Source organism: Chelonia mydas, chromosome 10 (genome assembly GCF_015237465.2).
Source record: "Chelonia mydas isolate rCheMyd1 chromosome 10, rCheMyd1.pri.v2, whole genome shotgun sequence".
NCBI classification, from domain to species: Eukaryota; Metazoa; Chordata; order Testudines; family Cheloniidae; genus Chelonia; species Chelonia mydas.
Genome location: NC_051250.2, coordinates 12294379 through 12321081, shown reverse-complemented (window position 1 = coordinate 12321081; position 26703 = coordinate 12294379). Strand labels below are relative to the sequence as shown.

General features: G+C 49.1%; 1 protein-coding gene across 3 annotated transcripts in view; it reads left to right on the top strand.

The window, feature by feature from the left end:
* ELFN1 (extracellular leucine rich repeat and fibronectin type III domain containing 1) overlaps window positions 1-26703 on the top strand; it is a 236678-nt gene that overhangs the window by 174493 nt on the left and 35482 nt on the right. The window contains exon 1 of one of the 3 annotated variants that reach the window (XM_037910548.2): window positions 16053-16141. The exons of the other annotated variants lie outside the window; for them this stretch is intronic. The gene's annotated coding sequence lies outside the window, so the exon portion shown is untranslated. Of the gene's footprint in view, window positions 1-16052; window positions 16142-26703 lie in introns of those variants that run through there. 3 annotated transcript variants of the gene reach the window in all.

The following is a 26703-nucleotide window of genomic DNA, read 5'->3' as shown; positions in this document are numbered from 1 at the left end:
TTGAGGGTGTTTGCTGCCCTCCTAGATGGCAAAGAGAAAGGAGTGGGGCATGCTTGGAGAGAGGAGTTGGAGCCATAGCAGCAGGTCGGATGCTCCTGCCTCATTAATCTTCCATTGTCAGTAATGGTTGTTGTATTGTATCCGTCAAAGTGTTCCTGTATCACCCGTGTATCTTCGGAAGCCAAGCTGGCAGCAATCTCAGAGCAGGGAAAGTCAGTCCTGGAGAAAATAACCGAGGTGGTAACGAGAGAGGGGAACCTGTCAGGAAAGGGGAAGTGTGATGGAGGTGCACCGGGCTGACACTTTCCCAGTGAACCTTCTCTGCTTTCCACAGCGCTGTGTCATGGTGTCAGATTCAATACGGCCAGCCCCTTCGGATACACCGGGGCAATTTCACATCATTTAGATGCAACATCCTCCAAACGTCTTTTTTTGTGTGTGTGTGTGTGTGAGCCAAATGAAGAGTGAGTTATGCAGTCAGGCATGTGTGAAGAATTGTCACAGCTCTCAGTGCAGGCAGAAAATCCCACTCTTGGCCACCCACCATCTCTCCGCTGAGCACGACGGTTTATCTGTAGCTAAGCAGAGAACTGCCCGGAATCCACCTGTCTGATCTGGAGCCGATGGTGGCCATTGCAGTGCAAGTTAACTCTTACCGGTGCTCAGGTGGCTAATCAATCGTTGAAGCGATGCAGGCGCACAGACACAAAGGTAATAGACTCTGTGTGTGTTGCTTGTATCTCTACTGCACCCTGGAAAGAAGGCGTCGGTTATATTCCCCACCCCTGAAATTCAGTGGGAACAACTGTTCTTTGTCTGTCTGATAATCACTGTCCTCTGACTATTAAAATAGGATTGAGTTGGGGATTTTATAGCGTCTCTCATACTTCAGTCTACCAACGATCTTCACATAGTAATGACTCAGATACAGGTGGCAGTGCAGAGATCGGATAGACATATGCAGCAGCCATTATGTGCTTAGTAATACTGTACATATAACCTTGGATCTCAGAAACTGCCCTTCCTGACTGGTACCAGGCCACAGAACCCAGCCAATGATTCCTGCATCAGGCCTGTAACTTTGGGTTTTGCTAGAGCACGTCTTTTAGAAAGACCTCCAGTCTCGATTCTGTTCAGTCTCCATGCCTGGTCCTAGGAGAATGCCAACAAGGGGGCCAAGTGGGATGGTATGTTTTCTGAGGTGTTTACTGAATTGCTGGGATCTGAAGTGAGACAACTAATTATTTCACATAAGCCAATAAACAGCCATCAGATGACAATGCAGTGTAGTTGTAGCCATGTCGGTCCCAGGATATTAGAGAGACCAACGGGGGGAGGTGATATCTGTTATTGGACCAACTTCTGTTGGTGAGAGAGACAAGCTTTCAAGGTAACACAGAGCCCTTCTTCGGGTCTGGGGAACATGCTCACAGTGTCACAGCTCAATACCAAGTGGAACAAATTGTTTAGAATAAGTAGTTAACACATATTTCAAGAGACCACTCAAGGTGAAATGGCCCTTTAACACTCCTCCCGTCATAGGGGGAAAGGAAGTGGGAGGGGCAAGGCAGCTGGGGGGAATTGTTAATGGGTTATAGATTGTTGTAACAAGCCATAAATCCAGTGTCTCGAGACACTGCTCCTGCAAATAAAGATGGGTGCAGTTTGGTGGGATTTAAGAAGCCTAAATCCTCTCATACTGACTCCTGACAAAGGAAGACTTGTAAGGGACCATTCGAGATGAAATCCCTTCTGTGCCACGCCATGGCTACATTATAGCAGTGTGATTCTTCTGCTGCTGCTGCAGTTTGGTGGGCACAGACAACTGCAGATACATTTTATAACATTTGGGGTGTCAGTATAGCTGATTTGCTGGTGCAATCCAGATGCATTCAGTTGGATACCTAAGTATCATAAAATGTACCTGCAGTTATTTGCAGGTGCAAAGATGCAGGAGCATAACTGCAGGTTGCTCCAGAAAATTGGTCGCTAAATGACCTACAGTGCACCAGCAAAACTGTGAGAGTAAAATCTGAGGTCTAGTTAAGGTCAGGCTGGAAACGAGGCCCTGTATCTCATTACCAATCCAGTCCATGATCAAATATAATCTAGGAGCAATGAATCCGGAATCCAAGGCACAGTGACCTTTAATTGTAAGAATGGGATTGAGAACTGAAAATATCAGGATCTGGCCTTTTAGGAAAGGGTATTTGGAAAGTGAGCTTAGAGGGTTTAGCACTGTAGAGTCAATTGGGAAGTCTCTCTCATGTTTACTCAGCTCTTAGACAGGTAAAACTCCTATTGACATTGCTTGAGTAAGCACGTCAGGATGTGACCCTTAGAACTAGGTGTCTAGAGCTAAGCAGCTGGGTTTCAGAACTCCAAGACCCAGCTGTTGCCAGCAGGACCAAAGCAGTACAATGAAGCAGGCGAAAGCTTTTCTGCTGAAACTGCACTTCGTGTTGATCTGTCTCTTCAATTCAAAACACTCGTTTTGAAAAAAAGAGTCAAAGGTCAAATTCAAGGGGCTTCATTTCACTCCAGTTTAAAGAAAATAACAGCCTGGAGTTTAGTTGGCACTGAGTTCTCTGACAAGTCCTCGGGGCAGTCCGTCGCACTGTTACCAAGGCAGGCAGGCATGGAGAGCAGAAGACAAGGAGGGAGAGTTCTGCTTGAAGAGTTTTAGGGCTCACCTCAGATGCCTGCCACCCCTCTACAGCTATTTGGAGACATCCTGAATAAAATATTAGTGATCCTGGGGGCAGAGGAGCATTCCTCAGGTTCTTATCCTTAATACAACATGCACAGCTCTCCTTTCAACTCTGAATTCTCTTCAACTGATCTTCTGTGCTTGGGATCCTTTGGGACCCAGTACTGAGTGGTTTGTGCTTGAAAGAACAGCATAGTAGTAATGAAGATGTTCTCTTACTTTTTGTATTTTCAAGTGATAACTGCAAATCCCATCTTTACGTCTCCTGCCTCTCCCTAGCAGCCGCCGAGCCCTGAGTAGGTACAAATGGCTCTTTATGCTGCTGGGCAGGACTGAGAAAGAAGCCAAAGAGATGAGAGCAATCTGTATGAGATCATGTAATCCATTTGTGTGTGTGTGTGTGTGTGTGAGAGAGAGAGAGAGAGAGAGATCCACAGCGGGCCTGGATGGAAAGAACAAAGAGCAAAGCCAATTTAATTTCCACAGCCATCTTCCATCCCGATGATCTCCCAATTTTTTCTGGGATTTCAAATAACATCTAGGATTGAAAGGCAAAATTCCCAGCCTCCTCCTTTCCATTAGTATTTAACTCTAGATGCTCAGTGGAAAAGACTCAGGACCAATTAAAAAAAAAAACCTCTCAAAAGTGCATGCACATTTCTGTGCACTGGTTTTCTAAACTGTGGGCCTTAGTCATTTGATCCCAGGTCACTGGTTATCAGTTCCACCACCTAAGTGCTCTGCCCATGACCATTAGTCATTAGACTCACAAGATGAAGAGGCTTCTTAAAGATAAAGGGCCTGAAGCAGCTGTCACTCAGTGTAAATCAGGAATAACTGCTCTGAAGTCAATGGAGTTACACTGGTATAAATGAGGTCAAAGTCAGACTCCATGTCTTTAAACTTCTGGCCTGGGGTTTGGGCCAGCAGCAGTTAATGCTGCATCTCAGAGGACTCCCCAGGAATAGATTCAGATAGCAGGGAACGTTAAGGCCACGTCTACACTACCACTCATGTCGGCAATACTTACGTCACTGAGGGGGTTGAAAAAAACGTAAGTTACATGGGCATAAGTGCTGGTGTGAACAGCGCTATGTTGGCAGGAGAGTTTCTACTGCCACTCGTTGGGTGTGGTTTAATTATGCCGACGGGAGAGACATCACAGCAAACCAACCACCTTGTGTCCTATACCAGGTTACTCTCATAAGTCATGGTCCATGAACATAAAGAGAGAACTGGGAGTCCTGGTCTAGGATCTCAGTGGTAACAGTGGGTAGAACAAGGGGTAAGGTTGGCTCAAAAAAGAGGCAAAACCAGACTGCTTGGATTGGCGAGCATAGCACAGTGAGGCACGGTGGCTAGGCCCTGTAGTGACACTCAGAGCCCATAGGCAATTTGACTTCACAAGTGGCTCCACCACATGGTGTTCCATCTTTTCCTGTATGAAGATTCAGCATCAGCTCTGTGCCTCTACGGGTATGTCTGCACTGCACATTAAGTCCAGGGCTGTGGGACCTGGGCTTGTGGACTCAGTGTTTTCAACCCCACGCGTGAGCATCCACACTGCATTGTAACCCTGGATTTACAATTGCTGGACCCAGGTCTCACAGGTGTGCTAATGCATCCATGCTGCACTATGCGGACCTTTTGACTCAGGTCTGCACTGCAAAATGACAAGGCTTGGACCTGTCCCACTGAGTCACAGTGGGACTCAGGCTCTGCCCCCTCAGCAGGATCCTAAGCCCCAGATCCTGAGTGCTTGCTGACCCGAGTCAGGCTGATGTTTGTGTGGACAGAAGGGGGCCTTGAGCTCGAGCCAGAGCCTGCACTTAGTGTGTAGTGTAGACACAGCTTAAGGCTCTTCAGAACTCCTGCCATCATCTCTTCCTTAAACTCCTCCAAGAGGCGTTCCCCAAAAAGTCACTCCTGCCTCTCCTCCCTTTCCTGGCTCCCATCACTGTGGCTTCTTCCATGCTCCCCCATATGCCTGAAGCCACAAAGTCAATCTCCATGTACGTTCTTCCTTTCCCATGTGTTGTCTTCTACATATGTCCTTCCTCATGGCTTTGTAATGACCGGTCTTCTCCTTCTATCGCCCTTCTTTTCCCTCCTGCTCTCTCTCTCAGGACTCAAGTCTATAGTTAGTAAGTTTATCTTTTCCCATCCTTTCCTTTCTCTGACCATCCCCCTCCTGCATCTCGCAACTTTACACCCACCTTGTGCTGCTGTTCCTTCCACGCCCTGATGTCTCCTACTCTGCCTTCACTGCGCCCTTACCAAGTTCTCATCTTCTTCACTGACTCTGCTGCTTGACTGGAATAATCATTCTTTGCCCTCACCGTTGCCAAAGCCTCAGCAAATCCTCTTGCAGGACAAAGATGTGATCGTGGTATCATCAGCCTCCCTGTCCTGAGCAAACCATGGCCAGGTCATTCCTGAAAGGACTGTGGGATTGGTGGTGATAATTGCCAGGAAGCTTTTTATTTACCATGACCTTTATGACATTACAGTAAATGTGTTTTGGAGCCTGAGATGTATAAAAATAAACTGCAGGGAAATCAAGACAGCTAATTAGCAAAAGGTTACTGCTGGGCTCCCTGACTGTCAGCCCTTTTGAAGTTCTCCTTCACACAGCCTGATGTGCCTGTGATTCTCGTGCTCACTTTAATAACTGTCTTGGTTACCACAGTGGCGTCATAGCTCGATGTGATTCAGCATTTGTAAGCCCTGTGAAAGGCAGCCCGCCCGGGAAACAAATGTCCTATAACCTCTCACTTACCAGCATTAAAAGAGATTTAATCTTACAAACTGCTGGTCAGCATTCACCTTCGGTTTGTTCACGGACCAATCTGGAGCATTTGGTTAATCCATTGAACAGACACTGCCATGTCTCACCGGGTGGGAACTAGGCAATACTGTCTCCTGATCAACCTTCTCAACATGGACTATGAGCTAGGGGGAGACAAACTGAGGCCAGAGAGCTTCAATGAAGTCTTTCACATGGATCCAAGCCTTCCTCTTTGAAATTGGCCAGTCATCGGTCTCTTTAATGGCACCTGCTCCGTTTTTCCACAATTATACAAGATATTCCAAACCTTCCTTTGGATCCCCTGCCTTCATCCCTACTGTTCTAGCAACCACTGGCAAAGCTATACTTCAGACTTTCACTCTGCATGCCAATGGCTGCGGTTTATAATTGCGTATCCCATAGTCAGGAAAGGAATAGTCATTGAGGGCCTGATCCGGAGAGGTGATGAGCCCTGGGAGTTTGCCTGAGTGAGGACCTCCGGATTTACCTCTCTGACTTTAGTGAGAGTTACAGGTGCTCGGCACCTTTTGGGAACTCCATGAGCAGATTTCATTGGACACTTTTCCTCCCCTAACTTGTTTCACTCTGTGGATTGATGGCAAACAGTTTGCTGGGAGCATAGGATATGCAACATTCCAAAGCCAGCAGCACCGTTTGTTTTTGATTGGTCAGACAAATCACATGGTATCGTTTCTGTTCCCTGCCTGAATGAGCGCACGGCCACTCCCAATGCGAATGCACATACGTGCAAATTTAAAGTTGGGTGTCCATGAACGCTGGTGCTAGTGAAACTCCATTCCTCAAAAAGTGAGCCCACAAGGACAGGGACACAATGGCAGAAGCCATTCCCGCCACGTGCTCCTTTACCCACACCCCAGCCTTGTCCTCTCTGTCTACATCTAGAGTGGGGTAAACTTTGCTTGTAAAAACAAATTTCTGGAAGACCTTTCGATTGTCACCACAAGATTAAGGAGCAGGCTTTCTACACAGATCCATTGCCTTTGTGCCACCCAGAAGGTGAGAAACTGGCTGCAATAAGCCAGCAGAAAATTCTCCTGTCAGAGGGGAGCTCTCTGGTAGTGCAGATGCACCAGGTCAAAACCCTGGAAGGGGCATGAGGGAGCATGTTGGCATGCTAACCTCCACAGGTGCAGTGTATTAAATCGCTGACATCCGTGAGACAAGTCAAAATTGCCAGGAAGCAGCTCAGGCTCTCAGGAGGGTCTGAGAATCAGGGAGTTGGAACCAGCTCCCGCTCCACCCTGCCCCAAGTAGAGCAGAGGCACAGGAGAGAATCCAGGCCAAGTCTCTAGTTAAGGGTGAAGGTTCGACCCCAAGAAGGCCCTGTTGAGTCTATCTGAGCAGCTCAGCATTGTGTGTAAACAAGGGAAGAAAAGCCTGAAGACTGGGCAGGGGTATTTCCTCTGTCACAGCCTGTGGCTGCTGGGAATGCAGTCCTTGGAAAGGAAATCCCAGACACTGCTCAGCTTCTCCAAACTACTCCGGCTGACCCTGATTGGCAAGTCTGTTTGCAGTTTATTTCCCATTGTCACAGAGAAACATACTTAAATATCCATTAGGGTTGCCAACCCTCCAGGATTATCCTGGAGTTTCCAGGAATTAAAGATTAATCTCTAATTAAAGATTACGTCATGAAACGTCCAGGAATATGTCCAACCAAAATTGGCAACCCTACATCGCATATGAATATCTCTGGGCTGTGTGTCTAACACCCTCCGTCAGATGGGAAAAGGACTTCTCTGGGGTGGAGAAGAGAACAGCCTCCTAAGAGCCAGAAATAGCACCAGCCACAGTGATTGCCCCAGTGTGGCCCAGGGGAGACTAGCCCAGCCAAAAGTGTGTTTAAAATTACAAACTATCATTTTAAATTGTAATCGGTTTCCTGGTCCCACTTGCAGGTTAGGGGCTCTGTAGGAAAGAATGTGATCTGGGCATTGCTAGAGCAGTTGGTCTGCAGAGAACCAGCGTAGTGCGAAATGGGTGAATTGGGCTTCTTTGGGGAGCAGCCTGTTTTGTCTCTCTCTGTTTTGGAGTGCTTGTGTGTTGTCCTGAATTCTAAGAAATAAAGGAGGGTTACTTTGCAACCTTCCAGCAAGACTATTGTATGTTTTTATATAACTTGTCTGTGTATATACCATGAACATAACAGAGAGAGAGGGGCGGGGGGGACTGATTGCTAAGGGAGAGGGTGTTGGCTTTGCCATACAGAGGGTGGTTCGATAATGAAAAAGGGTAGGGTGGGCTAGCTAAGGGGGCACTGTGCCCTGGCAGGGGACTTTAGTGGGTGAATGAGGGGGTGAAGTTTTGTATGTCTTAGGGAACATTGATTGTAACCGGGCATTGGGTAACAGCTAAGTAACGCCATGACTTCATGTTTATATCTCTTCTCCATCCACCCCGACCCCTATCTCTTCACACCTAGCGTAGTGCTCACTTCTTCTGCCATGGCAACCGCCGGAATGTGAGGTCATCGGGCAGGGACTATAGCTGCCTATCTGTTTGGAAAGAACCCTGGACAGTTAGGACACGAGTGCTGTATAAAAAACAATGATAACAATCTCTCCCTCTCCCCAGACTCTTTCACTTCCCTCTCAATCCTTCCATCTCCCCTTGCCTCTCTCTCTTTCTCTCTCTCTTTGTTTTCTCTTCCCCTTTTCCCCTCCTCAATCCTCTTCTCTCCTCCTTTTCCCTTTCCTGATTTTTATCTTTCTATGCCCGCCCTGCAGGTTTCTTCTCCCTTTCCCCCTGCCCTTTGCTCCCTCTTTCCACTTTCTCTCTTTGTTTCTTCTCTTCCTCCCTCCTCCTGTCCCAGCTTTCTGTGCGTCTCTCTGCTGTTTCAGCATCACGCCTGCTGCTGGCATTGCCTCCTCTGGAATGTTAATTTACCTTCTCATTTCCTGATAGAATTTACACAACATTTGTGTGACTTAATTAAACAAAACACAATCAAACCAGGGAAACCAGAAAGAGACACAGGCAAGCAGCAATTTCCCGCTCTCCAAGCCTCTGTCTGTCTCTAGCTCTGAGTGCAGCCCTGGCACAGTCTGCTCACATTGCTCAGGTTTGCTATTACGAACCTTCTGCATCTCTTGACTGGATTTAACTCATTCCACTGGGACCCGGGTACAGTAGTTCCCTTTCCTGCCAGCTTTACTGCCTGAACCTGTGGCTGTTCCATCTAGTGAGGGCAAACCTCAAATAGTTTTGTGGTTTCAGTCAGACAAGCCCTAAGATGTTTGGATGCTCCTATTAATTGTCCCATTTCTCTCTCTCCATTCTTCCCTTCTCCTCATATGGTACCATCCTGAGCCTTTCCTCCTTCTGATTCACAGCTCTCTCCCTTCAGCCCCCAAGAGGCCTTTCGCCCCCCCAACCCGATTCCTTTTCCAGACACCCAACTGGTTTCCTTAGCCCCTCAACTGTCTCTTCCTAATTTTAAGCAGGCATCCACCTTGACTCCCTCGCCCCTACCCCAAACAGCTCCCTGCCTTTGTTGTCATCCTGTCAAGGGCTTCCAGGTTTCTCACTCTCTGCTGGAATCAGGGCAGATGCTCTGTTCCAAACTTGGCATTTCCCAGAGCCTTCCCACATGATCAGAGACGTGTCAGAATGCATGGTATCCCCTCACCTCACAACCCCAGAGCTTACAAGATTTGCAGACAGGAGCTGGCTGAGCCCAGTCTGAAACACAGGGTGGAGTTAGGAGGGCCCAGGGGAAATGTGTGTGGAGCAGGCCCTGCTGCGGTAAGGAGATCTATAGGGTATCAGGCCACTCCAGCTACTCCAGGCAAATAGCCAAGCACTGTGCATGTCCTGTGGAAAGAACTAGAACAATTCATTGGCCACAGTCACTCTGAAGAACATGAAGAGGACTTTTTACTGTGACCTGCTCAGCCCAAGGACCTTGAGTAGAAATATGCTTTGCTAGAGTATTTTTGAACCTTCCCTCCCCCTCACCACAATACCCAACTCCAGTGCGGGTGACAGAACCATCTACCCCCACCTGCACAACACCCATAATGGCAGCTTGCCCTTGTGAGTGTTGTTCCCTCATCTTCGCCTATGTGGCTGGCCTCTCTGAGGGACTCTATACTAGCCCAGGCTCTCCCTTGTTAGCTTGCCCCCTCCTCCTCATCTGTCATTCTCTTCCTTGCGGTTGTCCTTTTTCCCATGTCCCCAGCTCCATTCATATCACTAACATTAACATACCCTTCCTTTCACTTCCATCTCTCGCTCCTTTTCCTCCCCTGAGTCAGTTTCCTCTTTCCTCCCTCGTGGGGGTGGGGGTGTCTCTCTGACACTGTTTCACTTCACTCCTCTCTGACTGGCTCCCTGGCTCTGGTAAATGTATACTGTGAATCCATCCCTGCCCTCCAGCAAGCCGCTCGACTGTACATCTGACGGTTAAAGTGGGTCAGTGAGTATGCAGGGAATAGAAACAGGAAGCAAATGCAAGAGATGGCGACTGGCATGTTACAGCATGAGCTGAGGGGAAGGAAAAGAGAAGGGGAGTGAGATGAGGATGTTCTGAAAGTGAAGATTTCAAGGGTTTGTTTGTTTTTTTAAACTGTACTAACTATGATTAATGAAATCCTGGCACTCGGGGCCCTCTTCTTATCCGCAATGGAGAGAACAGATCTGACCCTCGGCATAACCTCAGCCCTAGGTACAAAGCATTCCAAGGGCTACTGAAAGGTGGTGCTGTGTCATGTTAATGGAGGTTAGTGTCACTGGGAAATCCCTACATCAAGAAAACCAGCTGGAGAGGGCAAGTCCTGCGTTGCCATATAGAGGGTGGTTCGATAATGAAAAAGGGTAGGGTGGCCTAACTAAGGGAGCACTGTTCCCTGGCAGGGGACTGCGGGGTGGAAGGCTGTCTCTGAATTGAATTTCTAGTCCTAGGCCACCCCCCTCTTTTACCGCCAACACTGCTTCCTTGGTATTTGGGAAGAGAGATTTATGTACCAAGGCTCCAGCATAATGGCTGGGTGATTTTCATGGTTCTGAGGATGTTCTGCTCATTCTCCTTGGAGTCCCTTCAGAGGGTTCCTCTTCTGAAGCTGAGCTGCAGACTTGGCAGATGTGACATAACACCTGGGAAGGGGTGGCTAGGGCATAGGTGGCCGTGTTTTTGGATACGGTTCCTGCTCTTTGGATGTTCTGGGTGGGCAGTTGGGGAACTGAGCATTTCTATGACATGGCAGTAGAAGGCCAGGTTCTTCTCTCAGTTACACCAGTTTAAATCCAGAGTCATTCCACTGAGTGTCATTCCAGATTTACACTGGGTGTAACTGAGACCGAGATTCAGCCCAGATACTTGAATCCATTGAGTTGGAAATGTCTGATTTTGATCCCAGTGGAATTCTAGGGTTTGTCTGGGCTGATGTTCCTTGCTGCAAGATTGGAAAGCTAGGTGAGAACTTGGTCCTGGCCCCTCCTCCTCATTCCTGGGCTCAGCTGCTAAATCATATTTCTAATATTACTTTTGCATGTAGGCAATTGCTGCACTATCTACTGGGAGGTTAGGTAACTGCAAATGGGAGGGCATGATTGTGACAAGAAGAAGAAGGTGGCTGATGCAGAGAGGAGAGGAGGTAGTCTACATGAAAGTGAATGAGAGAGGACCTTGTCTGCGTGAATGGGAGGGGAGATAATTCAGGACACACTGTTGCTGTTCAGATGTGGTCTGAATCCAGCCTACTTTATTTCTAGGGTATATAGAACCATAATGCCTGGGCACTGATGTCGGCTTCCAATCTCTAATAGAAGATGAAGTAATGGTGCAATCTAAAGACTTTGGTAGTCATAATCCCTCTATGGCTGATATCCAGCATCTGCATGGTGGGACAATTGAACTTTCTTTCACCTTTATCGGTGCTCCTGTTCTCTGTTGCTAGTAACAGCAATCTAGGAGAAGGTGGCCTGGCTATCTCCTTTCTAATGGCAGGTATTTACAGAGAAAGAAAACCAACTTACAGTCTGTAGAAGTTACAGGTGGTACTCAGGAATGTCTGTCTGCACCAGCCACAGATAGGGAATGCTTGTGTTTAGTAGGAACATTGTGAGCATCTCTCATCAGAGCCCAGTCATGTAGGGCCTAAAGTGACTAGGGATTTGGGGTGCTTCAATGTTTAGATGCCCAACTCACACCTCTTTGAAAACTAGTTTCTTAAGTTAGGCACCCCCAAAAAAATGAGGCACGTAAAATTACTAGTCACTTTTGAAAATCTTGGGCCAGAATTAGATGACAGCAAACGTTGTAGTGGATCAGCCCATTGACCTATCAGTGGTCAGTACCCAAAGCTGAAAACATCCCACAATGCCATTGGGGAGGGGGCTATTCCTTCCTGCAACCAGCCCACTCCCTGAAGCATGAGGTTTGATTTCCCTGTCATTAGTGATTGTATTAGTTAATAACATTCATACAATTCCCCAGCCCTTAAGAAAAAAGGCCTGCCATATAGTTTGCCCCTCCGTGCCCCTCTGTAGCAGTGAAATCAGCCAGTTGACCCTGTGCTGTGTAAATAAGCATTTTCTCTTTAAATGCACTGTCTGCCAGTTTCATGGGGTGACACCTTGTTCTTCCATGCTGGGTCGGGATGCAATTCTTTAGAAATGCAATGATCACTGCAGTGTCTTCCCAATACCACAACCACCCTAGTCACACTGGGTTCTGCAGCCTCTACCTCCCCCAGTAACCCCTTGTTAAACAAAACTTGGCTTTGGGGCCTACATGACTTAACATTGTCCCTTTAGTCGTCTGATACAGCAACCTAGAACAGAAAACGGGAACGTTGCAGCCAGCTCCATGACTGGGTCTGTGCATAAAGCATTGTGCCTTGTAGAGCTGCCATGTGTTGATTTGTAGAGCAAGTGTCCAGATCCTGATGTTGTTGAATTCTAGTCTGCACTGAGCAATCCCCTGCATTGTTAGAAACACAATCACCACCTTTTGGCTAGTGCATGAAAACCAGGCTTTGTAAACTGCACTGAGCAGTAAGCTAAGAAGTCAGAAAGAAAAGGAGTACTTGGGACACCTTAGAGACTAACCAATTTATTTGAGCCTAAGCTTTCGTGAGCTACAGCTCACTTCATCGGATGCACGAAAGCTTAGGCTCAAATAAATTGGTTAGTCTCTAAGGTGCCACAAGTACTCCTTTTCTTTTTGCGAATACAGGCTGCTACTCTGAAACCTAAGAAGTCCGCTATCTGAGTGGGAATAATGTTGGATCTCTGTTTTCCAGCTGTGGGCACAATGACTAGCTGGGGTTTGGATGACTCAGGTTATCCATAATGTGAGACTACTTATTTGCTGCATATCCTGTTCAACGGGGGGAGATGGTCAGTAGAGTATCTCACATGCGGCCAACTATCATCCTCCTAAGGATGAGGTTTAGACTCTCCTGCCACTTACCCAGAATGCTCCCACTACAGAGGACCTGGAAACTGCCCTGATAAAGGAAGGCTAGAACTTCCTTGTGAAGCAGAGAATGATCGATCCAGTTCCTTCTCCTTGGGGGCACATTTGATCCAGATGAGGTCCTTTATATCTGGATCCTTCATTTCACAGCTCTAGTTCTTCAGACCATATGTACGTCATAGCATGGGAATAAATTTTAGCTGACAGCAATTCCGCAGAATTTCCCATGCATGTTGCCAATGCACCTGAAGCTGTTCCCAGATGTCTCTCCTTATTAATACCCCCTTAGCAATTTTCTGAGGACCAGCCTCCATCTCCAGCGTTAAGAATGGTTCCTTCTTCTTTGATTTATGGATAGTAATCCATGCCAGCAGGCAAGTAGCATGACAGGTCTTTACAATATATTCATTATTAAATTGGTTTTGTTTCTTTCCCTTCCCCTCCACGAAAGGTCCTCCTCTGTTATTGCTCCATAACAACTACCGACATGAAATATTCAGCACTCAGTGATAGATAAGACCTCACTGGTGTGAATTTCCTCCCAGCAGTGCCATGCTAAGACTCCAGCAGTGCCCCGCCAGCGTCAGGCAAAACTCTAAATATGCACCTCCACTCAGACCAGAAATCCAGTGCTAACAATGGTGTAGACACTGGTATGGACAGGGGTGCAGAATATTTTCAGCACCACAGCATGAAAACCTGCTTTTGATGCAGGCTTAGAGCATGAGTTTCCGTGCAACAGTTCCTGAAACAGCACCCAGATAAAAATCCAGTATCAGGAGCTGCTTCTGCAGTAATTCGGATTCTGGCTCCAGATTAGTTTTGTGTAACACTGGACAGCCCTGTGACTCATGGACTAAAACTCCTAGACTCAAAGTTCGATAAAACAACATTAGCTCTACCAGCTCCAGCATCCAATCCGCTTCAGTCATTTGCTTGCCCTTGTTTGGTTCCAGAATACTGTGTTGTGCCTGCAGGATGGTCCAGCGGTCAGGGCACTGGCCCTGGATGTGGAAGACCCAGATTCAATTCCCTGATCTTCCCTGGACTGCCTGTGTGACACCGAGCAAGTCACTGAGCCCCTTTGTGCCTTAGTTCCCCATCTGTACAATGGGAATAATAGCGCTCCACTACCTCACAGGGGTGCTGTGCTGAGAAATACATTAACAAGTGTGAAGCGCATTGAGATCTACTGGTGAGAAGTGCTATCTAGGAAATTATCATTTTATTAAGGACATGACAGATGAGATGGAGCAGGCAGCCGGTAGGCTGCGGGCTCCTTGGAAGAGTGCCGTACGATGTCCTGGCAATGGAGGAAATTAGAAGCGATGCCTTGGGGCCCTGTAATTTATCAGCTTTACTTGGAAGTTTCAAAATGTTACTTTTTTCTTTTTTCTATTTTTGACACTTGTGTGAAAAATTAATCTGCCTGGTGCCCGCCTGGCAGATCCCAGCGCTCCCTGCGGAGCCCAGAGACAGATGCCTGCAGATTCCTGGGGGCAGTCAAGCCCAGGCTTTCACTCTCCTCCCTGTCAGACAATACCAGAGTGAGTGAAACCAAGGCAAGGTTGGGGGAGAAATCCTTGAGGAGGGTGGGTAACACATGGCCAGGCAGTCCCTTTCCTCTGGTCCGTGAGATGGCTCTGCCATGCACCCTCTGGCTTTGCTGTCTGTCTGTGCAACTTCCTGACAGGGAGCCAAGTTGCTGTTTGTTTTTGGGGTATTTCTACAATCCCAGTGTGACAAACATGGCATGTGCTGTCAGGCCATGAGAGTGACTGGTGCTCTTCTAGGGTACTGGCTCTCCTTTACTCTGCTCCTGTGCAAGGATGGAAGGGAAGAGGAGTTAATATGCCTTGAAGCCACCTTTGCACTCCCTGTGTTCTGAGCTTCGCCAGGCTCTGCCCTGGTCTCTGAGGCTGCTCTGACTTACACTCTGCTTCCCAGAGTCCCCATTAGGTCCTGGGAAGCAGATACCAGCTATAGTGACCACACCCCAAATCCCATATGCCAGGAGCTGGGGAGCAGACTGGAGTAGGGCCCTTACACCAATTCTACACCAGTCACAGAAGCCCTGTGCACAGTGGTATTCTCAGAGAGCCATTTCTGCCCACGCTAAGTCCCCTTTACAATGCCAGAGTGGCATCAAAGTGTAACTAAGAATCAGGGCCCTATACACCCAGCCAGCCTTCATGCTGTGAGCTCTTCCCAGGGCAAACTGAGTTCCCCATTATCTGCCAGTGGATCTGTGGCCTCCACCTGCCCTGCCTCCATGGTACAATGGCAGGGGAGGGAGTTTGGAAGGCTGCGGGGCTCAGCCATCTCACGCCTCATTCTGCTGCACTGACTCTTGGGGGTGGAGGCAAGTGGGAATAGGAGGCCTGGGGATTGCTTGCTAATATTTGCTAGGGTGTGGTCATTTAGGCTGTGGAAACAAAACCGGGAAGGGAGGGATTGCCCAGAAATTACATGAAAAGTCTAGTGTTCAGTGTATCTTTGCTCCTGGCCACCGGCCCCTACATTGTCCCTGGTGAGTGTGAATACAGGCTGGCCACAGACCCTCACACCATCAGGGTATGTCTAGACAAGGGGAAATGGCTATTTTAGTGAAGACATTCTAACTACCATAGAATCATAGAATATCAGGGTTGGAAGGGACTTCAGGAGGTCATCAAGTCCAACCCCCTGCTCAAAGCAGGACCAATCCCCAACTAAACCATCCCAACCAGGGCTTCATCAAGCCAGGCCTTAAAAACCTCTAAGGATGGAGATTCCACCACCTCACTAGATAACCCATTCTAGTGCTTCACCACCCTCCTCATGAAATAGTTTTTCCTACTATCCAACCTAAACCTCCCACACTGCAGCTTAAGACCATTACTCCTTGTTTTGTCATCTGCTACCACTGAGAACAGTAGATCCATCCCCTTTCAGGTAGTTGAAAGCAGCTCTCAAATCCCCCCTCATTCTTCTCTTCCCAGTTCCCTAAGCCTCTCCTCATAAGTCGTGTGTGCCAGCTCCCTAAGCATTTTTGTTTCCCTCCGCTAGACTCTTTCCAATTTTTCCACATTCTTCTTGTAGGGTGGGGCCCCAAACTGAACACAGCACTCCAGATGATGCTGTAGTAACTGTAGTAATGCTAGCATTACTATAGACACAGCTTTGCACCTGGCATACACAGGTAAGTCATGTTTAAATGTGTAGAGCATGACCTGTGCTAGACACCTGCCTCCAGGTAAGTTTAGGTCCTGGAGCACAGTGCAAACGCCATGCCCACAGAATTGCAAAATACACAGGATCCTGCACCACTGTCCCGTCTCCCCAGTCTGCATGCAGTCGGCCAGGTTACCGGCTCTCTGCTGGCCCAGTGCACATGCACCTGTCCCATTCAGCATCCTACGCTGCTTTCCTTGTGATTTACCTTCTCGCTGCAGTAACTAGTCATTCTTATACAAAGCTCTATCATGTCACCCTCCTATTCATTTCCTCTCTAAACAGCCTTAATCTTCAATCCCTCCGCATACAGTAGTCTTTCCAGGCCTCTGATCATTTGTATTGCCCGTGTCCAGACTGCTCTGTATCTGCTGTGCCTTGTATATGTAGCTATTCAGTCTGACTTCCTATAAAACACAGGCCAAAGAATTTCATCCAGTTGCACCTATAGCAAGGCCAAGACATTGCATATATTTTATTTTAACTATATAACTGTGATGAATCAAATTTCTCTGAACTGCCCCTTTCAAGTTCTCGGAGTCTGCTTCTGAAGGGGCAGCTGCCATTGTGTGAGCATGCTACAGAGGGGACACCCACACACTGCACGCACTCACATAAACTTTACTTTTGTTCTTTCTTGAGTTGTTGTCTTTGCCCTTTATCCAAAGGAAAATGTTATTCAGTGTGGCATTGTATGGCTACTTCCTGGATCACTCAGCCAGCTTGGCGCCCATCCCCACACAATGCCCTGGGGGGAGCTGACCACCAGTTTGGCACCGCTCCCACTATGCATGCACCCAAGCCACCAGCTCTGCACAGCTCCCATAATCGGCATACCTGCTCCAGTCAGGCTGCAGCTATGCCCTAACCTGGGGTCACAGTAAGGGGAGCAGCAGGAGTGCAGCTAAAAGCAGAGGGGTGTCCTCCCCCTCCCTTCCCAGCTTGGGTAAGCAGGGCCCCCTGCATTAACCCCCCTCCTCCCTCGGCCAGTGCTACCCTCCTGTTTTCATCTGCTTTAACCACTAGCCCCACAACTTTCCAGGTGCCTCCACCCACACATCTCAGCCTCACGCAGCTCCCCATTATGAAAGTGCCTAGAAGCAGCAAGACGCTGGCAGCTTGAGGAGTCCAGGAACAGTTGGAAAAATATTTGGGTTTCTTTAGGTAAAAAATGTCTCTATCCCAGCAGCAATATGGTGCTTTTGTTCAGCAGGCTTTTAGCGGTGATTATTGTTGTTTTTCAACCTAAAACCAGAAGTCCTATTTATAATGTATAACATATGGATTAAGCCCTTTTTTCCCCCTGTAACCAAACGTTTAAGATCTGCTCTGAATTCCACTGTTGACAATCAGGAAGCAGAGGCAAAAATCTGTCATCCTACTCCACCTACAAAGAACCAAGCAGCCCGAAGGGTTTAACCCTGCAGCTTCCAACATGAATGTCACAGAGTGCTCTGCTGGGGACAGGAAGTGCTTTGGCATGGTCAGAGAAGAAGTCTTTGAACTATTCACAGTGGTCCAGGTCATAGGTGGGGAACACTATAGGGCGTAGGCAGAAATGGTTGAGGGGGTGAGTTCGGGAGCGCTCCGGGGCGTAGGGCGGAACAGTCCAGCAGTGTATGTGGGGAGTGCGCCAGGGTGTGGCTGAGAACGGGCTAGGGGCATAGATGCACCATACTTGGAAACATTTGAGGGTGCTCTTACCTGCTGCATACCCTCATTTTCCCACTTTCCACCCCCTTCTCATTTCTCTGTAGGGTTGGTCTTGCATGGGGTAAGACAAGCTCTCCTGTCCAGCATTGACATGTGCTGCATGCCCAGCACCCTCAGCCCTGTGCACGCAGGAGGGTGGAGATCAGGGAAGGCATCAAACATTTGTCTCTTGCCTGGCACTAGAGAACTTCATCATTGGGCCACTGGGTTGGCGACCACTCCAGCTGGGTGCTGTAATGTGCAGCAGGGTTCAGGAATGTTAAATGGTAATATGGACCATGCTGGTGTGTTGGCATAGCATTGTCAGGCACATTAACATGGGGTGCCCCTTGTGCTGACACGGGCATTGGCACGGAACACTGGTTTATTGGCATGGAATGCTTGGGCACAATGGTATATTGGCAAGGAATGTTCTCACTTGCTGGAATGAAAATGTTCGGTGTCGTGACACAGACTGCTCTAGCAAGGAATCACAGCACGCTCTGGGCACTGGAGGTTAACACGCTGATGGGGGGTGGCATGCAATGCACTGGTTTGCTGTTGCTGACTACTCTGGTACGCTGGCATGGACCACTTTGATGCGCTGGGTGCATTGATATATTCGAAAGCAATCACACTCAGAGTGCCCAGCCAACAGCCCTTCATCTGAAATAGGCATCAACCTGTGAACCAACTGGGGGGTAATGTGCCCAACAGGGAAAACGGGATCCCATTTCGCTGCGAACGCTCCTGTACCACGCACCCATCCCAAATTGAATCCCCAGCATGCCTGCCCTTTGAAGACGCTTTTTGTGCCAGACCTTGCTGGGAACTTTACTGCTGTCATCTTGGCTGCAGTGAGGTCACTGGAGGTCCCCGGGGCTGTTGGCCATGGTGGGAGCGGCCACGCTGTGTGTGCCTTTTGTTACAGTAGTTATTGTATCTTATCTCACAGTGTTTCTCTCTCCCCCCACCCCTTGCTCCCCCTGTTTAGTCATCTTCTTAATTAAATATAGATTATGGCACTGGGAATAAGGGATTATTAATTATTCATAAGCTACTTCGAGTTGAAAGGGTATGCAGAGCAGGGCTTATCTTGTGTCTGGCTCTGCACCGTTGGCATGTCAAGTGCCAGGGCGACTCTCTGGCCCGGTGAGGCCTTCTCTTAATCGCTGCACCCGCCCTGCCCTCTGCCCCGTGGGTTTCTACAGCAGGAAGCGGGCTCTGCCCCATGCTGCCCCTTTCGTGCTGAGTCTCATCAGCTCGTCCTTTTTTGCTGTGGTGCCGCCCGATTAGCCGCCCAGGCCACGGCACGGTGTCGTTCCTCAGCCTCTTTCCCACAGAGTCTGAGAGTTTTTCTCCCGGCTGCCTCTCGTCCTCTGCCGGTGTGAGAGCAGCGCCAGCGGATCTGGCTCCCCTTCCCCAGGTGGAAGAGCAGAAACGTAGTAGGCGTTCGCTCAGCAGCAGGGCCCCTTGCAAAGTCTGCGAGGTAGAGCTTCCCCACACCTGGGTAATTGTTCCCTGAACCTCCGCTCACCCTGGGGATGTTGTTGTTGAGCTGTCAGGAGAAGAAGGGGGGAAGAAAGGAAGGCATGGGGAGCAACCATATGTCTGTAATTATCCCCTGAAGCCAGCTGCCTGCTGGAGGCTAGCATGGTCCATAAACAGGCCCAAGTGGAGGAGCCCTCTACCCCAGAGAATGGCTGGGGCAGGAGCTGCGCTTCAGGCATCTTTCTCGGCTACAGGCTTTATAAATAATGGAGCTTTCTGACATCCGGGCTGTGATGCGCCAGCAGCAATCAAGACTTAAAGCCCTTCCTGCCCTTCCCCTCTCTGTGGAGGCCACGTGCCCGGCTCTCCTAGCCATCCAACTCAGGGCAGATTCCAGTCAGACTTGTCATGCCCCCCCAAAATGGATGAGATGGACATCTGGGGAGTTGTTGGCTTTGCTCTGTTTCAGGAACAGCCTTGAAATGGGGATGCCCAACGCCTCACTGGGCCACGGAAGAACCACTGTGGACTTGGTTCAAACACTCCCCAGGCCAATGAGCAATGGAGCTGATTGGTTTATGTGGCCTGGGGGAGCCATGTAACATTGGAAGGGGGCTGCTATGAGATTGCCTGGGTAAGGGGCCTGTGTAGTACAGTGGCAGTGAAGGGTGGGAGGGGTGACTTGCTCTTTAGACTGGATGTCCCCAGGAAGGGTGCATTGGGCAGTGATGGGATAGATGTGACCAAAGGGCTGGGATTGTCTGCAGAGTTGGTACTACTGTATCCTACATGAGTGAGGGGATGGGATATCAGGACAGATCTCAGGGAAAGGATCGCCTGAAGTGAATGGGAAGAGTTGAATACATGAGGCCCTGGATTCCCTCCATCTGATTTGCATAGGGAAGCAATCTGAGGTAGTGGTGTGTTTGCAGATCAGTAGCTCTGTTCTTGTCAAGGGTTGAAGGCTTTAATCTACTAAAAACCCAAGACACCCGGCCCTACCAGTGCACCACAGCAGTTAACTATACTTCAGCACCATAGGAACCCATTTACATCTCCCTCATGCTCTCCAAGCTTCCTTTCCATCTGATGCTGTTCTTGATGCTCAGTTGGGTAGCATGTCCACCTCCGTCAGTACTAGCCTGCCAGGCAGACTGTCCAGTATCTTTGCACGTCCCATTAGGTAAGGGCTGCTACAAGCTGCTGGATGACAGCCCTGGGACCTAAAGTCTTTTTGTCAACACAGATCAGTGAGGGTGAAGATTTCTGCCAATGTGCCAGTCCAGACCTAGTTCAGAGGAACCACCTCTAACTCTACCAGCAGAGTCTTCTTTCCAGTCCGACTCAGAGTATGTCTACCCTGCAATCTGGAGGTGGAATTGCAGCACATGTAGATATACCCAAGCTAATTTTGGCAGCAATGGTGGTAGCCCGGGCTAGCCCTGTGAAGGACCCTGGGTACATACTTGATCAGCTAGTCTGTGCCCTTGTGGCTTCACTGGTATGTTACTTGAGCTAGCTTTGATCTAACTGCTGCAATCCCATCTCCCGAAGACAGTGCAGACAGGCCTTCAGTCTCACTGGCCGCTCTGCTGGGACCACCTGTAAACAGGCCATGGGAGATGATGGCATTTGTGATGTGGGGTATTCCTGTCCACTGGGTCTCAGGCTGAGACCAGCTATTTGTTTCACGCTAGCTACTGAACACCTACTGGGTGGTCATGGCCAGCCCAACTTGGATTCATGCTGGTGGCCTAGAGGAAAAAAGCTTCTTGTCTCCTTGCTGATGACCTGAACCACCCTGTCCATCTGAGATTCTTGCTTTGCTTTCCTCCCAGTGGTCCCTGTGATTGCTGTTCACAACAGCATTCCAGCTGAGGCCTTGTTCCACTGGGTCCTGGTGATTTCAGCTGTCTCACTTGCAGCGCTCCTGTAAAGCCCGTTTGGGGTCTGGCAGGGTGGAGGGAGATGAGTGCAGCACTATCCTGGACACAATGCATCTAGCCAGCCTGACTTGTCCCGACAGAATGTGACGTATGGGAAAGTCTGAGAGCAAGCCCAGGCCACCCAATACTGAGCACCCCATGGCACTGAGCACCCCATGCCTCTGCCTCCAGAAACCTGGCTCATTCTATTGTTATAACCCCGGGCACCAGGTGCAGGCAGGATCCAAGGGGCGCCTGTAGCATTTTACCTGGCAAAACTGCAAATTTAGGGCCTGATCCTGTGAGGTGCTGAGCACCCCCAACCCCAATGTAGTCGGTGAGAGCTGAGGGTGCGCAAACCCTTAGGAAGCACAGGGAACACTTTACGGTCAGGCTCCTCCAGCATGCTTGTGGCAAGAGGTTTTTTATGTCCTTCTCAAGCCCCTTTCCCAAATCCTCCGCCAGTGAGCTGGGAAAGCCCAAAGAATCGGCAGCTCTAGAGGGGGTGATTAGAGACAGTAAGTTGCTTGGGGTCCCCCTGGGATCCTCCCCACAAACAAGAAGTGACTTTCATGAGGCGATGCCAGGGAACAAAGCTGTAAATCAGTAAAGCTCCAGGGGCCCTGATCCATGAGGCGGCAGGGATTGGGGACAGGTTGACACTGTTGTTGTTGTTTTAAAAACTCCAGAATGCATCAACCATTCCCTCAGTCTCATACACACATGGTGAAGCAATGTATTTCTACACCCACACTCAGCCATGCTCACATGCACCACACACACACGGTGAAGCAATGTATTTCTACACCCACACTCAGCCATGCTCACATGCACCACACACACACACACACACACACACATGGTGAAGCAATGTATTTGTACACCCACACTCAGCCATGCTCACATGCACCACACACACACACACACACGGTGAAGCAATGTATTTGTACACCCACACTCAGCCATGCTCACATGCACCACACACACACACACACACACACACGGTGAAGCAATGTATTTGTACACCCACACTCAGCCATGCTCACATGCACCACACAAACATGCCCAAGTGCTGCATTCTGACATGCACTCTCACATGTGCCAACACACACTGAGACAATGCATTTCCCCCCCCACACACCCCCCCCCAAGTGATGTGTTCCTACACAGACCCTCAGACACAAACACATACGCATGCATACAGAAGTGATGCATTCCTACAAAGATGCTCGCGCTCTCGCACATACACCCCGTGAAGCAGTGTATTTTTCTACCCACGCTCATCAGATGCCTGCCCAAGGGATGCATTCCTACACACAACCACATGTGCACACTGAGGTGAGGCATTCATACAGACACACCCGCTCTCTCTGAGGCGATGGGCCCCTTCAACAATCTGTTCCTGAATTAGTCCACACTCGTCATGAAAACTGAGTTCTCTACCATCCACCTACTGTCTGTTTGGGAGACCCATTCACCACCCCTCCGCCCCCGTCATTGCCCCAGCCCTGGCTGCTTGGTATTTAGTCAGTTTTGTGACTAACCGAATACTAGCACTCTCCACCAGCTCGATCCCTTTCAATAGTCTTTCAGCTATAATTAATGTTTACTGTATAATTAGATTGATTTTTTTTAATGTATTCGGCGAGAGGAGGGGAATTCGCAAGCTGAGTGAGTGGTGGGGGACTGCTGCTGAGATTGCAAAGTGTGAGAGGGATGGGTCCAGCAAGGGGGGCGGCGTGGTGGGAGAAGAGAGGAGGCAGATAGTCCATGTCCACTGGGGCGGGGCAGGGTGTTTGGAAGCCTGGTTGAGGGTTGGTGGTGGGGTCACTGTTACCCAGAAACCCTGTATTTACAGCGCACGTTTGAGGGCTGGCAGCTGCAGTGGTGGGATGTGGGCGTTTACGCTGAGGCCAGAAGGGGGAAGTGGGGTTTGCTTGCTGAAACACCTCAGGGGTCAGCCCCTAGGTAGTTGAACCTGGATGAGAACTTGGGCTCCAGCTGCAGCCGATGCGCTGAGGCAGGCTGGTAGGGATCGCCGACCTGGGGACCAAGCAAAGCTCTAGCACCTCTCTGCACCATGAAGGTGGGGCACTGGTTAGAAACATCACCGCCGGCCGCTCTTGCTGCCGAGGTTCTGCCTGTCTGCCTGCCATGCTGTTGGTTTGGTGCCCCTGGTCTTCTCAAATGCCTGCAGCCTCCTGGCTCTCCCTGGGGATGCCACGAGTGACGAGTCGAGGTCGGGGGATGGGATGGGTCATTAGTAGAACCAGCCGTACTGTTCTTGTTACAGCGGGTAGTAAGATTCTGATCTTACGTTAGGGGCGTGAATGGGAGGGACTGCAGGATCAAGATGGGGCGACAACAGGGCTTGCAATCTAACCCAGACAGGATTCCAGGCTGATGCTATAGGCTTGAGCAGTCAGCTACCCAACTGCTCACCTTGTGTATGGGCTAGACGGAGTATTACTCACTCACTGTACTTCTTGCTCATTCGTGCCACTGGCAATGCCATAGGCAAATGCATGAGATCTCCTTGGCTGCTGTAATCAGTGTCATTCTGCTCCTGTGTAAGTAAATGTCCGGGGCAACCAGGTGTAGAAGCTTAAGGCTCAGCAGCGTTCAGCAGAACTGCCTTTCGACAGTGCAACTGAGATGAGCCCTGGCCGAAACCAACTGGCAGCAGGCAGCTTCCCTGAGGGCAGGGGATTTCAAAGGCCCTGTGGGCTGTTAGGCTCCTGGACTGCCAGCGAAAGTCAATGGCTGTTCAGCGTCTGTCTCCCCCTCCATAAAGCCGATGCAGACCTGGGAACTGAGACGCGATCATTAGTATTTCATCACATGGGTGTTCGTGGCAGCCTCTTGTCATTGACTAGAGATGTGGGCGAGTGAATTTCAGCGCTGCCTGGTGCCTGTGCCCATGATGAGAATTGGGGCCCTACTGGTTGAAGTCACTACCGGAGTTCCCCTTAGTGCAGGTACTCGAGGGCTATAATTTGGGGAGGTGAAAAATCAAGGTTCTGGCTCTTTGCCATCCACGGCTGTCTGTGATTTAGCTAATAATTTTGTCAGTCGTCCACAGCAAATGGATTTGTTACACCTTGTCTTCTGCCATATGAGTTCCTGCAGCCCATTCACGTACCTCTGCAGCCATCTGGGGTGGTGGTAACTTACTGCAGCAGGTGGGGATACCACAGAGACCTTGTGCAAATGCTAGAGAGGTGACTGTGAATTATGGATGGTTACCATGGAGATTTTGTGTAAATGACAGAAAGGGAGTTGCATCCACGGAGCCAATGATCCCAGAGAGCTCTGGGGCAAATGCCAAAGTGGTAACTCTGCTTATCGGTGGTCCCACAATGGGTTGGCTTAAAGGAGAGAATGGTAACTCTCCGGCCTTGCTATTGCATGGTGCCATAAAGATTATGGGCCAGACGTTGTTCTCAGTGGCACTGGTGTAATTGCAGGTGCATAAATCTGACAGTCAGGCCCTTAATATGTATCGGAACCTGTTTTTCTTAGGAAGAAGTATCACAAAGTAGTCTCTTGCTTGCCTCCGGGCTCTTCCTTGTTAGAATGTCTGCCTCTCATGGCTTTTTAATGTGTCTTTTTTTTTTCAAGCTGTATTTTGTTTTGTGTTGCCTGTTAATTATATGCCCTCTGAGTATCCTCCCCGCACGAATAGTTCAGAGGAGCCCACAAAGCAAGCTCAGGGCTGCCCAAACGGAGACAGTCGACGATGAAAAGCAACCGTGTCGCGCACAGGTGTTGTTCAGCAGCCACAGATGTTAGACAATTTTCAATTAAAAAGCCCCTAAATTAAAAAAAAATGATGAGACAAGCTGCGCATTCTGCAAAGACAAAGCAGCAGTCCATCACTAGCGAGGCGCTGGGCACGCTCTCTCTTCTGGGCATCAGAACGTTCAGCTGGTCAAACAATGCGATCGGCTAAACATCTGCAGGGACTTTGTGTTACAATGTTGTTCTGAACATTTGCTTTCTGGTATTGGCAATGGGCCTTTTGCCCGCGGGTGTGTAGATGAGGAGTGTTTGCTCATGCAGTCCTCGCTCTTGGGCCTGACTCTCCTCTCTTTTATGCTTGGGTGCACGTAGCATATAGGAATTGAGTATATGCCTTTAAATAGTTTGTGAGCCCTCTCGTAGCACTCACTGTGTTTGCAATTTGCTTATACTCAGTAGGGAAAGTTATTTGCCCACCACCATGCCCGGTATTTGTACTGTTCCGGCTATCTTAGGCACTTCTGTAGCCACTATCACCATAGTAACGGAGCACCTTGCAGCATCCCTGGGAGGCAGGGAAATATTATTATCCCCATTCAAGAGATGGCGAAGGGAAGCACCGAGAGACAAAGTGACTTGCCCAGTGTCACCTAGGATGTCAGAGCAGGAATGGACCTCTGGTCTCCCACAGGCCAGGCTAGCGCTGCTACCACTGGGCAATGTTTCCTGCCTTCCAGCAAAATTGTGGCACAAGAGTAAAAGACAACAGCATAAATTGTGAGTCGCTTCAATAGAAATTACACCATTGTAGAACTGGTGGAGGTGAGATCAGAGTGAGATTTTACCTCTTCTGTGATGTCAGGGACACGTGGGTTGAATCCTCTGCCCAGGCTGGCCCAGTCTATCTTGTGTGACAGTGTAGCTCGGCAGAACAAGGACATGCATCTGAAGGAAATCAATGCTGGTCCTTTAAGTACTTAAACCACTTTTAACCAGCCAAGAACGGCTGAGTTGTATCCTTTTATAGATGCTCTTAGCCTCCTCTGACACTTAAACCGCACCCTCCTCCTCCCCTCGGAAGCCCCCATGTGTTGTCATTTAAAACTGGACCGGAGAAAACTCTCATGAATATTCTGTAGGGGGAATTCTTGCATTCACAGGGGATGGGCCAGATGGCCTAACAGGTTTTCCCAACCCTAATGTGTCTGTTTTTGTGCACATATGTGCTCAGAGTCGTTTGTCGCCAGGGCACTGCTGTGAGGAAGCTCTCCGCACTGGCATTGCCCTTGCCACTGTGTTATCTCATCAATGTCTCCCCTGCCCTCTGTTGCACCCATTGCCAGCAGTTATGAATAAAACAATATCCAATTATTCCTCGCTGTTTTCCCCCCCTCATACAATATATCATTTTTTAATTTAAAAAATGCCTGGTGGAAGCGTAACAGGCTATTAAATGTTTGGATCCGTAATTAACATCAAACCCCTGACTTAAAATCTTTATGGATTGAGCGAGCTCCATTAGCTGCTACATGAATAATACCTCCATGCTGCTCAGAGTTCCACCAGGTTAATATCGGCTCGTTTCTATTCAGAATGTTCTAGCTGCGGGAAGGCCCACTCCTCTCCCTCACCTCTTCCCCAGGAGCTGAGCTCAGGACCTGGGCCATTTGCAAAACATTTA